General features: G+C 39.7%; 1 protein-coding gene across 1 annotated transcript in view; it reads right to left on the reverse strand.

Annotated features, from left to right (window-relative positions):
- Positions 1-14368, reverse strand: part of OPCML (opioid binding protein/cell adhesion molecule like) — a 1083697-nt gene that overhangs the window by 689068 nt on the left and 380261 nt on the right. The window lies entirely within an intron of this gene.

A 14368-nucleotide genomic window follows, 5' to 3' on the forward strand; every position in this document is an offset into this window, starting at 1 on the left:
CCAAATAGGAGCTCAGTGTCTTTCTGCCCTAAATCTGGCCTCTCCTTTCCATTTGCTATTCTACAGGCCTTATCACGTCTGCCTCACTACTATCTCTTCATCGCTATTGCTCTTCATAGTTCAGATTATCATTGTATTACATGAGTGATAAGATTCTCCTAGGCCACTCTGCGTGCTCCTCCCTACATCCTATCCTTTATACTCTCACTTTTTAAGTAACTTTGATTATATAGTTTTCCTGATTTAAATCCTTGAACGGAGCCCACCACCTATAACCATCATCCAACCAGTCACACCTCATAACAGGCATTTCAAGGGGTGCATTCTCCTGCTAAGATTCCTTCATGTCCACTGGGCCTAACTGGCCCTATACATAGGCCTAATAAACTGCCCGGAAGTTTCCAAAGACAGAAAGTTCACTCAGGTTTATGTACTTTCGTAAATGATGCTCATTTTGTTTGGGATATCGTCACTTACAACACACCTCCTTCCTGTCCAGGTGTTTGTGCTCCCATGTGTGCACATACACGCACACACCGTAGATTTTAGCATTCAGCTCACTTCCCACATAAATCATGACCCTCCCTACCTCCCCATGCAGCCCCCCCAAGTTAGGCACTCTTGTCTATACGTTCATCTTTTTGCTTTTCTCTAATATAACTCTCAACACACAACTTTAACTAATTTGAGAATAGGGATTTAATTTTGCTATCTTTACATGCCCAGATTCTAAAATAATTATAATGGATAATCCTTAGCATTTCTCATTTGATAACAATCCTTTGCGCTCTGGGATGGACCTCGGATACACAGTTGTATGATCCTTGTGCCCAGGTGTGTACTATGTGAGTCTGCCAGCTAGCCCTATTAACTGGTGCGGGGGTGGACATCTACAACCAGGTGGACAAAACCGAAACCTTCCCTGAAACTTTTGGACTGAGAACCACAGAGAATGGGAACCAATCTTATCCTTTCCATGCAGAGGAGTTTAGTCTACAACATAAAATTTAAAAAGAAATCTACTTATAGGAAGGAGCAAAGGGAAGAAAAAGTGAGAGAGTGAAGGAGAGAGAGAGAGAGAGAGAGAGGAGAGAAGATGAATTATGGAAACCTCACTTGAATTCGTAATGTCCATTATCTCTGAGTCCTCGCTCCACACTTTCCAAACCCACAGTTTGCTTATCAGAGATATCTGGTGTTCTTCTAATAAATCCCATTATTTTCCTAAGATAGTTTGACTGGATTCTGTAACCTGCAACCAAAATCTTTGATGAATGCATAGTAACTGTAATGACTATAATTTATTAATCACCTGTTATGCATCCAGCACAACCTTCAGTAATTTACGGTTTGAATCCTATTTAATTTTCACAATGATCTATGAGATTGTTATTATTCTCAGGAAATGATGGGCCTGAATTCAAACACAATTCCATCTGTCTTAAAAGCCAATAACAAGCAAGTAGTATCCATGCATTAAAAATACCTTTTAAAAAATACAGATTTACTGGAGTAGAGGGCTTATTTCCAGGAAAAGTGGCAGACCAATACTGATTAGGGTCTTTTATGCCAAAGTTAGGAATCTACACTTAACTTTCTTAACTACCACCATTAGAGCTCTTGAATGTGGTGGTCAAAGGACTCAATGAAAATGCTATCCTGCATTAATTTCAGTCAGTTCAATTCACCTAAAAAAAATAGACAAATCTTAATTTTTCTCTTATAGGAAATATAAAATTAAGTCAAAGTCAAGAATAGAGTGGATAAATAAGTCCAGGGGCTACATTGGCCAGGTGATCTTCATTTCTGCAAGTTGTGATCTTCCGAGTGCTAGAAATTGGGAGCCCTTGTGTGTTTAGATACCAGCCTTATTTTAATAACATTATTCTACTTGCCTGGATCTGCGCTAAACTGTTTCTGAAAAAAAAAAATATAGGTGTGGCTATAATTACCTACCTGTACTGAGAGATATGAGAATAGCTGCTAATTACTTTGCTTTTGAGGCTTTTAGATCAAAGTTTCTTCAGACAGAGAAGTGGTTTTTGTTTCCATCTAGAAGGCTAGTTACAAGAGAACAGAAAGTACCCATGCAACAATGAATGCATTTGGTCAAAGTCTGTTTGCTTATAGGTCAGATTTACCAGACAAGGTTTAGGATGCTGAAAACTCCAGAAAAAAAAAAAAATTGCAAGGCTAGGGGCAAATGTTCAGACATTACTTTCAAGTCTCCAACCCATGATAATTCCCTGAAAGAGCCCAAGGCAACCTCTACAAATCACTGTCCTTTGTTAGCTCTTTGCAATACTCCCCTTAGAATGACCTACAGCAGGTGACACAGGGCGTTATTAACTCTTCTACACTCAAGTCACTCAGAAGAACATTTTCAGTTTTTATCTTATTAGTAGACAATAATCTGCTACTTCTGTAAAGATGCAAGGGTCTGGATGAATGCTCAAATCACCAGAACTAAGGACGATTTCTTGTTTATTCAAGGAATAGCAGGAGAGAGCAAGACGGTACCAAATGACAACTTATTAGGGACTCAATGTCTGGAATGAACTATATGCTTACACATTAAAACACCTGCCTTAAAGTTCTCTTGAGATGCTGGAAATGAGTTAGCAGCAGCAGGGTCTTGAAGCATGTATCTAGCAGATGTTTGAGCCTGGGAAGGAGATTTCATGAAAACATGAATATAAAGAGAGTATTGGGATATAACATTAAATTTTCACCTTAGTGATGCTGGGCATTCAAATACCAGCAGCTTTGTGCAGATATTTCATCTGGTTGCTGGTATTTAGTACAAAGCTCAATTATGTATGCACCAACACCAATGCAGCCTGTCATATACTATATCTCCAAGGGAGAATCAACGTTGTTATTAGATATTGGAGATCTACACATTACCGTTGTGTCAAAGTTCAACATTGGGACACAGTCTATCTAGGTGTTCTATTGGTGCCAAGCAGTATCTCACTATATCAATATATAATGAGCTGTATGCATTTCCTCATCTGGTGAGTAAGAGGTTTTCTAGCCATATATTCTCCTAAAACAACTCTCTTGGCCTGATTTGCTGAGGCTAAAGTGATTTTAATGTAAATGCTTTTTGTGCCTGCACATCTGTTTCTGGCCAGGGGAAATAGGACAGAAGAAAGACCATGGGACCTAAGAAGGCAAAGAGAAGGAGGGAGATCATCTCAGAACTGGCTCATGGGGAGGAATTAGAGGGAACCCATGATATTTATATCATTAATGTCTTGAAAATCACCTAATAATTAGTAGGCATTTTTAGGGCAAGAATAAGTGAACAGTTGTGTGGTGAAGGAAGGACTTAATAGCTTCAGAGCAGAATTCAGAAAGCTTATCTGTTTATGGATCTGACCCTTACCCTGAGTCTTCTAAGGTAGAGACAAGTTCACAGTTTACTTCCTAGATCCAAGTGAGAAGAGAAAATAAATGTATGTGGCATGGGAATGAAAAAGATTTAATTAGTAACTACTGATGCAGTGGCCTTGAGTCATAGACACAAAGGCTAGCCCATTCCATCAAAGCTCAGAGAATTGTTCAGAGCACGAGAAAGCTCTGAAGTATGCATTATATGGAGAAGTACATGCCCCACGACGAAACCAACTTTGATTTTGAATATCCAAGGTGAACGCCTTCATGATGGAAAATCTGAAATCTCACTAAATGAGATAGGTGTATGAGCCATGAACTATGAAGCCGGAGTAAAGCCCAGGTGCCATATCAAGTTCTAAGCAGATAGCCAGCATCCCCTCTCTGGGGGTTAGAAGAGAGTTTGGTCAGTGGCTACTGGGGAAAGCGTCCCTGTAAAATTGCCTTAATCATTGTCATGAACTTTTCATCCTAGATACAAAAATAAGGACATAACGCAAATCATCGCTATGTCTAAAATTAATAATAAAACTACAACACTACTTTATTCCAATAGTGATCTTAGGATTTCTATTTTGAGGCAGACATTTTTTGTTTATGTTTCTGTTTATGCTAATATCGGGTAATTGTGAAACTATAGTTTTATGACCTATTCCACTTTGATCTACTTTACACATCTATTGTTTTTCACACAGATTTCTCAAGAAAACGGAGGGTCTTTTGTTTATAGAAGGGAAAATGTGGTCAACAAAATCCACATTGCATTTTGAGATTGAGTCAAGAACACGTGTTTCCACATAAAAAATTGCACCCTATACGGTGAAACCTAAAGATCAATGGCCTTTGCAATGTTTGCGTTCAATTTCCCCAACTTGCAGCAGACTTTGTGCGAGTGGGGATCAAAGGAGAAGAGCCAGGTAGGGAGGTGTGGGTTAGAATAAAACAAAATGTGATGGGGAAAAATTACAAGATGAAAAAGCCTTTTATTCATACAATGGGACATAATTTTGTGGTAGATGTTTTTTAAGCTTGTATTGTATCACGCAGTGTTCCTTTGCAAGATTTCATGTGTTGTTGTGTTAAAATGAATTTCATTTTGTCCCAATCAATGAATCTCCCCACTTGCTATTACCTACAGCCTTCTCTAGCAGCCAGGGTTCTGGCTATCCTCCAGTAATAGGCTGGCATTAAAGTAAGTAAAGTTACTGGTGTCTGTCCAAATGTTCAATCGAGGTAGCCGGAAAATGTCACCTAGACCCAGATAATTTTTAAATTTCTTTTTCTCTTTTCTCTCTCTGTATCTCTCTCTTTCTCTCTCCCCGTGCTCTGAAATTACCTCCAGTTTATTTGTCTGGCTAGAGGTTAATGGAACACTAATGATGTTAATGAGCCTTTCACAGTGCAAGTTTTTTCAAGAAAGAGATATAATAGCTGTTTTCCTTCCCTTTTAATCTTTTTCATCATTCAAGAGTTACAGGCTGAGACAATTAGCAACTTGTGCAGCTCTGTCTCCCTGCTCAGTCACAGCCCAGTGGGGCAAAAAGCAGGAGCCCATTAGATAGCTTCACATGTCCACAGGTGAGATCTTGTGGATGGATGCAACATGCTGCTTCTTGCCAGAAGGCATAATGCTATTCAGGGAGAAAGGAGGGAAATTAGCAATCTGTTGATGAAGCTTTTCCATGGCAGGCTGGCAGCAGGAGCTGTCCAACGTACTGAAGAGTCATCATAAATTCTTTCCCTTTCCTTTCATTAGACAGAGGGCTGGGCCTGCCTGAGAGCCACAAACCTCAAGGAGCTCACAGTCTAGCTCACCAAAGCCTCTAAATGTTTAGTTACTTAGTGTAAATGTATTCTAACCTCATAGGATCCTGGCAAAAGGGAGAAATGTTCATAAAACAAATTCTTTAGCAATACTCACCAATTTCTCGGGCATTTGTCCATTTGGTGGCAGTTTGGCATTCTCCCTCCCTATGCTTTGGAAAGTATACATCCTAGATACATATGGTAATTAAAATATGTTCTCATAATGCTGCTAAGATGGAAAAACATTGAAATTAAAACATGTCCAAGATTTGAACTAATCTTGATTCTGACTCAGCTGGTGTTAGGTTTTATTTCTGGTGAAAAGGGCCTATAAATGCCTTCAGCAAATGCTTCAAGAAAAAATTCAGAGCACTCAAGGGAGAGGGTTGAAGAATGTGACATTTCACTTTTCTTCAGATTGTTGATTTCTTTTGTATCTAAAAGTGGATTTTAATTAAATGAAACATGGTTCACAACCAAGCTATAGAGAAAAATATTAAAGACCCAAATCAAAATCAGGAACTGTGGGAATAATTTTCCTATAAAGGTCAACCTCAGTCAGAATTCAGCCATTAATGCCAGCTAACCCAAGAGGTAATGTAAAGCAAAATATTAATAGGCCAAAACAATTTTGAACAAATTATATGCTATAGGTATATAATGGGTTGTTAGACACATTAAGAATTTTCTATGTGTCTTTAAACTTTATGGTTTAGAGATATGGCTTAGAGATATGGTTTAGGAAAAACAATCAAGGTTGCCTGTCCACCTACTACATGTGTTCAATCAACTTTGTGCTTCATGAGGTGGTAACTAAAAGTGAAATTCCCCTTACAGCTAAAATATAGGGGGAAATGCATACGTGAAATCTTTAGGAAAGCAATTAACCATGTAACTGTGGTTCTGACTAAAAGCACAAATTTCAAGGCAGAGAGAAAGTTTTACTCAGACTAAACGTAGATGCTGAGAGTTTCATTGATGAGGTCATGAAGGATAAGTAAGATTTGTGTAACTGAATGGTACAAAAAGGGATTTCCAGGCTCAGGAAATGAAGAAAAGATGTGGATATGTATAATCATTGGCGATACATGCATGTCAGAGCCATTGTTTAGTTTCAGTGGTCAGATATATTGAAATGAGCAGAAACCAAGAGTAAGGAGATCTCCTGAGGGATAGCTGCCAAAATTCAGGAATAGATATAAAATAGAGACGGAAACAATGTGAATGTTAAGACACATTCTGAATGAAAAGACTTGATGGCAGATTTGATTTAGTAGAAGAAAAAGAAGAACGACTCAAAGAGGATTTGGAGCTTTTTTAGCCAGGGCAGCCGGAATTATTGGGTCATAAATAGAAAAAGAATGGTTTTGTAGAAAAATCATGCCCAGTGGCACTATTTTCAAATAACAATATTTTATCTAGATCCAACATGGCTCTTGCTAAACTGAGCTATTTTAATGTTTTAAATTCCTCATTTTCTCAAACAGTTGCTCCACTTGCTAAATAGCACATGTACCCTCTTACACCAGTTTAACGATAGTTTTACCAACTTACATCAGACAAAAAAACTCACTGGTGAAAAAGACATTTTGTGCACTGTGTAGCTGTGTATCTTTATTGACATTTGCTCATACCGTCTTTTCGAGGCTGCAGGTTTCTGGAAGACAAGCATTGCGCCCATTTTGCAAAATCTGCCATAGTCTGTAGAGCACCATGCAGATACATAAATGCAGACTTTCTGCAAGAAATGATGATGGCAACTAGAAATAGTCTCAAAGAATTTATCAAATGCTTTAGATGGTAAAATCAGAGCTAAAGCTTTTATGCACATCACATCCTTGTTTTCTAAAGAAATAACGAACCCCCCAGCAGTGTAAGGAACTACATAATTGTGTATATGGGGCTGCAGTGCTTATAGCAATGTGCTCCATCCAGATGGCAAATGGGATGATGGTAAAGCCAGGATGAGGAAGCAACTAATGATACTTCAAATAGCAAACCGCAAAGCAAATGTAAGCACAAATGACATATCCAGGACCAGACAATGGAGCACATGTCAAAGTCAGCTGCTTGGGATGGGGGAGGAGGAGACAAAAATAAAAAGTAAATATACACTACATAAACATAAATACAAATGCATGATACTACTTCAAAAGCACTCTGTGCTTTTCGGATCGGTCATCGTTCCCCACCCTTGCCTCCAAGCCTCCTTTGGCCTAACCTCACTCAACACGAAAGAGACTATCAACCACCTACTGCACTAGAGGAAGAGATGGGCTCTTTATCAAATTGCCCCACAGAGAAGACTCTCCCCAAAACAGTTACCTTTAACTCAGGTACTGAAATTGTCGGTGATATATTCCAGTCCCAGGCATCCGGCATCCGCCTTTTGGAAATGGTGGGAAACAAGGCCAAGGGTCTGTAGGTAAATATTGCCTGGATCAAGACCGAAAACTCTCTCTGACATCAAGAGATGTTTCCTCCGATCAAGAGGAGGCGTGCAAATGGCATCCACCCCATGGTAAAATTGTGGCCACTTTTGGTGTAGTACACAAATGACCCTATAGCTACATAGGAATGCCAACGTATGTGTGAGTAAGTTATTAACCAGAATTTGCAAGGATTGAAGACTTCTGCTTGCGTTTTTATTAGACGGTGTGTATCTGCATTTAAAGCTGTTGCTCTCTGATAAGAGGGAGGGAGGGAGCCTTTCAAAATTGCCCAGATGGATGCTGAGATAATACTTTTGAAAAAGACAAAATGCCCTCCCTGATTTATAGACCCATTGCTGTCCTTGTCAGTGCCTCTGGAACTCCCGATACAGGCTGTAAGAAGAAACTTCTCATCACAAATGAATACTTCTGGCTCCAAACTATTTATCCAGACAACCTGTCAGCCTAACAGAACCAGATTTTTTTGTTGACACGGACAAGACAGCAATACAATAACGAGAACTTCTTTTCTTCGTCGTTTTTGTTCACCTTTCCCTCTTCATAGTCACAGATGCTTTGTCTTAATGGTAATAAAGAGCCTCGGTGACTCAGTTTCCAGTTCCCTGTTATCACGTCTTTCACTGACTGCTTATTTACGACTGACTGCCACGAGGTGCTTTCAGGAAAAGATGCCATTATAGCAGAATGATGCTCTCTTGACACTGAAGATTGGAATCTACACAAATGTTCTGTAACAACTCATTTTAATGTTTGCCTACTTGTCTTAATTTATTTTTTATTTCTGATTCTCAATGTACTTGAGACAGAGGGAGGTTTGCTTCAGCTCAGGGAGACATGCCACAAATCTAGCTGAGACCACAGATGGTGTGGGTTGGGTTGACTACCTCTTTTTCAGGCTTGGAGTGGCTATTGGTATGCAGCACACAACCCCACATGCTCATCAAGATTGTTAAAGGAAAGGGTTCAGGACTCACAAAGCACAGCAGCCAAATTATTCTTGTTTATAGCGGGAGAGGGTTCACTTTAGATCAAGACAGGAGTATATTAACAAAGAAATAAGCCTTGAAAAGTACTTTTTTTTTTCCTTTTAATTTCAGAGTAAAGGCTGGCATACATTTGCTGATCATTGTCAAGGTATATTTTCAGATTGGGCCAACAGACAAATTTTCTCTGAATTAGAATGCAACTCTATTTCTAGACTCAGTCCTTAGAAAGTTGTTGGTCTTCTAAGTGGCCATATATTACTAAGTTATAGAATTAAAGGTACACAGACAGTTGGCTATCTATTTACTTGGTGGAGCTATTGTTAGATCTTTGGTTTAAGAAGACGTATTAAAAATTGAGTCTTTCCTAATAAAATTACAGTCAACAATTCATTATATTTCAAGGAAGAAAGATCCTTGTAGCCTACTATCAATGCACAAAACCCCCTCTACTCTACTATGTAGAGGGAGTTAAAATGTTCTGCACTAGAGCTTTCCAGTAGAGTAACTGTGGGTTTTTTTGTTTGTTTGTTTGTTTTTGTTTTTGTTTTTTTGTTTTGTTTTGTTTTTTGGAGAAAGAGAAAGAGCATATAACCTGGGGTGGGTGACTCAGTGGAGAGGCTGAAGCAGAGGGAGAGAGAGAATCTCAAGCAAGTTCCATGCTCAGCACAGAGCCTAACATGGGGCTCAATTTCACAACCTTGAGATCATGACCTGAACCAAAATTGAGAGTCAGACTCTTAACTGGCTGAGCCAGCCAGGCACCCCAATCCAGTGGGGTAAAATGGAAATGTTGGTGTTATAGCAAAGAAGTCACTTTATACATATGACTGGCTCTTCCATAATGAGCCTATACTGAGCGTCTGCCTGCTTTCCTCTGATTACCGTCTTCTATGTATTGAATACAAATATACCCACTTCACTAGATTTTAAGTCCTTTGAGACAAAGAGCAAATTTAATTAATCTCCATATTCTCTTGTTATCAAAGGCAGCACTTTGCAAGCTATAGGTGATCAAAAATATGTGTTAAGTACACAACGAAACACATTCCACTAAATATACCAGACGGGGAAAATCTCACTGAGTGTTTCCTACATGTGTATCTTTGCATGCAGGAAGTCTCGTGGTTTTACTGCTTTAGGCCCTTTCCAAGCTTCCAGGCCTCAGAAAGACTCACATCCAAGCCGACTGCTTTAGAAGGCTGCAACTTGCCTGCTCTTTTCTCTGACTTCTGGTTGCTCTTCCTATCTTCTATCTGGGTTAATTGGTTTTCTTTAGCTCACAAAATTTCCCTTCTGTGTTCTCTAGTCAAATCCTTATCGCTCACCTTTGAGCCCCTAAAGAGTGCTCTTTGTTAGTACAACTAGTAAATTGACCTTGGCATTGCCCCAAAACTTATCCGTGACTTTTTCCCACCAGGGAGCATTGTTGAACCCTAGATTATCAGATCCCAAGAGAGATGAATCATTGTGTTTGAAAATGGGAAAGTAAGTTAGAATTTATATCATCCAATCCAATTTTGCAACTGAAGAAAGTGAAACAGAAATAGAAAGCAAATAGAATGCATGGAACTTAACCTCAGGAAGCCTGTGGCCCAGTGGTTCTCAACCAAGGGCGTTTTTGCCCTCCGCAGAGCATGTGGCAATGTCTGGAGATACCTCTGATTGGCACAACTTGGGCAGGAGGTACTGCTGCCCTCTGGTAAGTAGAGGCTGGAGAGGCAGAACATTCTGTAGCGCACAGGATAGCCCACACATGTAAAGAATTATTAGGTCCAAGAAGTCAATAGTTCAAAGGTGGAAAAATCCCGTTCTAGTCTATTAAGGTACAGAAGGCCCACAGACAAGGATACAATGAAAAAGGTACAATTTACATTTTGGGTTCTGGAGTACATTCTCCCCAAAGCAGGAACTTCAAGATAATGGGTGTCCTACGTGGTGAAGATTATGTGACTCTGCTTCAATAGTAATGAGTCAATGTGATACCAAAAAACCTCATATTCATCAGGTCCAGAAAAGACATGGCCTCCAGAGTCTTGTCTCAGCCTGGTGTTCCCACAGCATGAGTTTTGTGCATTGTTAGGTCACTCGGGTCCTGAATAAGTAGCAGATGTGGCAGGTCTTTGTGAGTGATCTTACATTTGCTTTGAGACCATGAACTGAGTTCCCAAATCAGGGAAGGAAGTATAGTGTTTGGTGTTTTGAAACGGGTTTCAACCTTAAAGTTAAGGGGTGTGGCTCCTCAGCTCTGCTGTAGGGTTTTGTTTGTTTGTTTGTTTGTTTTTTTACATTACCTAGAGCAACCTATGTCTTCTGCATTCTAGGATTCAGGTTCCTCTTCATCTGCTCCATGTGATGGTGACCTTGCACTTCAAGGGTAGAAGTTTCCAGCTCCGATAATCTATAGGGCTATTTTTCCTCACCCAACACCTCTCTCTTACCTCTGAGAGCCAGATGGGAAGTAAGCTGTGTAACAGCATTTCCCTTTACGAACTGGGAACTAGCAGCAGTACTAAGTGAGGAGGGCAGAGGTGGTGTGGAACACAGAAACCAACTGGGGAAAATCTGGTGCAGCGGTTGAGATCATGGACTCTGAAGTCATATTAGGACAACGTTTTGACTCTTGCCATTTATTAACTCTATGCTCTCAAGCTGTTATTTAACTTTTCTACATCCCAGTTCCCTCATGTATGAGGTGGGAATAATAATAATAACACCAAGTCACGTGGTTCTTGGTAGGAAAATCTGATATATATGCAAAAAGTGTTGAAGACAACCCCACCTGGGGCACCTGGGTGACTCAGTAGGTTAAGTGTCTGCCTTTGGCTCAGGTCATGATCTCAGTGTCCTGAGACTGAGCCCCTCATCAGGCTCCCTGCTTCGCAAGGAGTCTGCTTCTCTCTCTCCCTCTGCCCCTCCCCCTGTGACTTCTCTCTCTCTTTCCCTCTCTCTCAAATAAATAAGTAAAATATTAAAAAAAAAAAAAAGAAAAAGATAAAAAAGACAGCCCCCAGTAAGGAGCTAAGTAAATGAGACCAGCCATTGTGATTTGGTTTCTGAGTCAATGTTTAGGAATATTATTTTCATCCTCTAAGTCAGTCTGATATGTGAAAAAAGAGTACGCTGAACATGGTTTTGGGTAACATATTTAATTCCATGTGAGGAAGGAAAAAACACACAAATGTATAATCCCAGCAGAAGACTCTTGGGCCATTTACAATATAATAGTAAAAAGCAAATCCTTTACTGGCGCTAGCTGGTTCCTCTGTCTATTCTGGTTGCATATGTCTCTTCATGGCGATGTAGATGGAAGCTCGAGTGTCCCTGAGCAAATAGTGATCCCTTTCTTTTGCTTATGGCTGGGGAGAGAGGCTTTCCAAGGTCATACTCCCTCTGCCCCCATCGTCCATGAGCTCACTGGGTGCGCTCCTCAGTGCTAGTTGGTGCAAGCCTTCTTGGATACCAGCTCTGTCGTCCGCCCTATTGGTTTCAAAGCTCCGTGACACAGTAATGCACTATTTAACACCCAGGAGGGATGTGTTTCACTTGGTTGATTCTTTCATCATCTCTGCCCATCTGGAGCCCCCTTTAAACTCATGGAGCACCACCTGTCTAGGCAAACAATGAACTTGGGTGACTTTTCTTTCCTAAGCGGGCAGGGCTCCCACAAAACACAGTTAGTGCCAGGAAAGGTTTTTTTTGTTTGTTTGTTTGTTTGTTTCTGTTTTCATTTTTTTTTTTTTTTTGGAAGGGGGCTGGGGGATGAGCTGATCCTTCATAGTTGATATTGGTCCTATCATTGCCTAGGGAATTACATTGATATTTGATTAGATTCCCACCTGTGATTGACACCTGCTAATAACCTGCAAGATGGGTAGAGGATGCTTATATTGTCAGCCAGAGTTATCTATGACTTTATTTTTCATCAGCTTTGTCACTCAAGGGCAGCAGTGAAGGATATTATTTTTTTTCTTAAGATGTTGTTATAGATCTACAGACACTGGACTGGGGAAATTGTCCTGTACACCCACCTTCATGCTGGTTCTTAGGAAATATATTGCCAAGCTTGTGCATAATATTCAAATAATGCATTTATGCACTTTCATTACCCTGGTTTTGATATGGTGATAGACAGCTTGGTGACAAACCTATTTATTCCTTATATTAATCCTGAGAGTATGGGTTCATCCAAGTCTTTTTTTTTTTTTTTTAATTAGACTTTGTACTTTATAAGAATTTTGAATAGGACTCAGACTTTTTGAAGTTCAAGTTTATTTACTTTTGGTCAAAAGAGGAAAATAAGTTGTTAAAAGAAACAACATATCTTGGAAGTCCTAGTCGAATATAAATACATAAAAATGAAGGTCGATCTTAAAAATCAGTTACTATGATACTGAATGTATAACAGAAAGTTAAGAAGTAATTAATAAAAAGTACATCTAGATTAATCTTGTTTTTCCCCATATCAGGATATCTTCAAACAATTTTCTGGACATGGGTAAAAAGAGCTGCCCTTTACATTTTTTATTTTTTCAGAGGAAAAAAATGACATTGGATTTTTTTTTTTAGAATGACAAGTGTCCTAATAGCAGACCTGAGACAACAGATATTTGCCTCATATTTTTTGGATAGGTCCACGTCCCCAGGTTTAGCAAGTCTTGGCTGAGGGAGAGATAAATTGCATCTTTCTCTTCAGTAGCATCTGCATCCCTGTCTGTGAAATAGAGTCAGGAGAAGTGTAAGGATCTCTGTGAGCCTGGCGCAAGCCAGTGAAAGGACACTTAGGAGCTCATTTATTACACAAGATTCAAGAAGAGATGGTCACCCTCCTGCCCTTTGGGGGATGTCACTAGGTCTGCTCAGCCAGCAGCCTCCGAAGGAAGACGCTGAGACGTATGTTGTCCCTCGCTCCACCCAGATCTGGGCAGTTCCTGGTATTTATAATTCCCACCTGTGATGGATCTGCAATTACGGTATATATGTGCCCCTTCCACCTTCTAGCTCTCTCAGCTAACTTGAAAATAAACCAAATGTATTTTTAAATGCCTTATCGAAAGTCCAATGACAGTGGTGAGTCTGCTCCCTGTCACCACGTGGAAACAAAGGCTTTTTTACTCTATATGCTCAGAGCTAAACTGCATGGGTATAAAACAATTATTTTTCCAGCTCTTTCCCTTTGCTTTATTTTGTTATCTGTTTTGCCATTTTTCCATGGTTTGGTTTTGTCTTTTTGAATTACTCTTTAAGGGGAATGGAGATTTTTCAGAAATGCAATTCATTAATACAAAACAAAACAAAACACTTCCAAATCAATCAAAGTGGTCGCTCTCTCTTTTATTTGCCTAGAGCACGGTTTCAGGCCTGAGGATCTTGAAACTTGAACAAGAGAGGGAGCAACAAGGAAGAAGAAGAGAAAAATACCAGAATTGCTTTCATTCTTATACTAGTTTCATGCATGGAGAAGTATTCAATTCTTTCCAAACCATTAAGGGATACGTACGTCAGATTTTATCGTACCCAGGAAACTAATGCTCAGAGGTCACACAGAGCTAGACAGACATACACCTAGATTTTCTGATTCAAAGTCCACTGCTCTTTTCACAATAGAATGGAAACATAGCTCAAGAAGAAGCAGGAAACTTGACGCTGAAGCCAAATGCTGGCAAGAGCTAACTGATTTCCTGTTCTGTGAAAGGATAAGGCAATTTTACTAATGACTAAGGCCTG

This window comes from Canis aureus, chromosome 3, assembly GCF_053574225.1.
Source record: "Canis aureus isolate CA01 chromosome 3, VMU_Caureus_v.1.0, whole genome shotgun sequence".
Taxonomy (NCBI): Eukaryota; Metazoa; Chordata; class Mammalia; order Carnivora; family Canidae; genus Canis; species Canis aureus.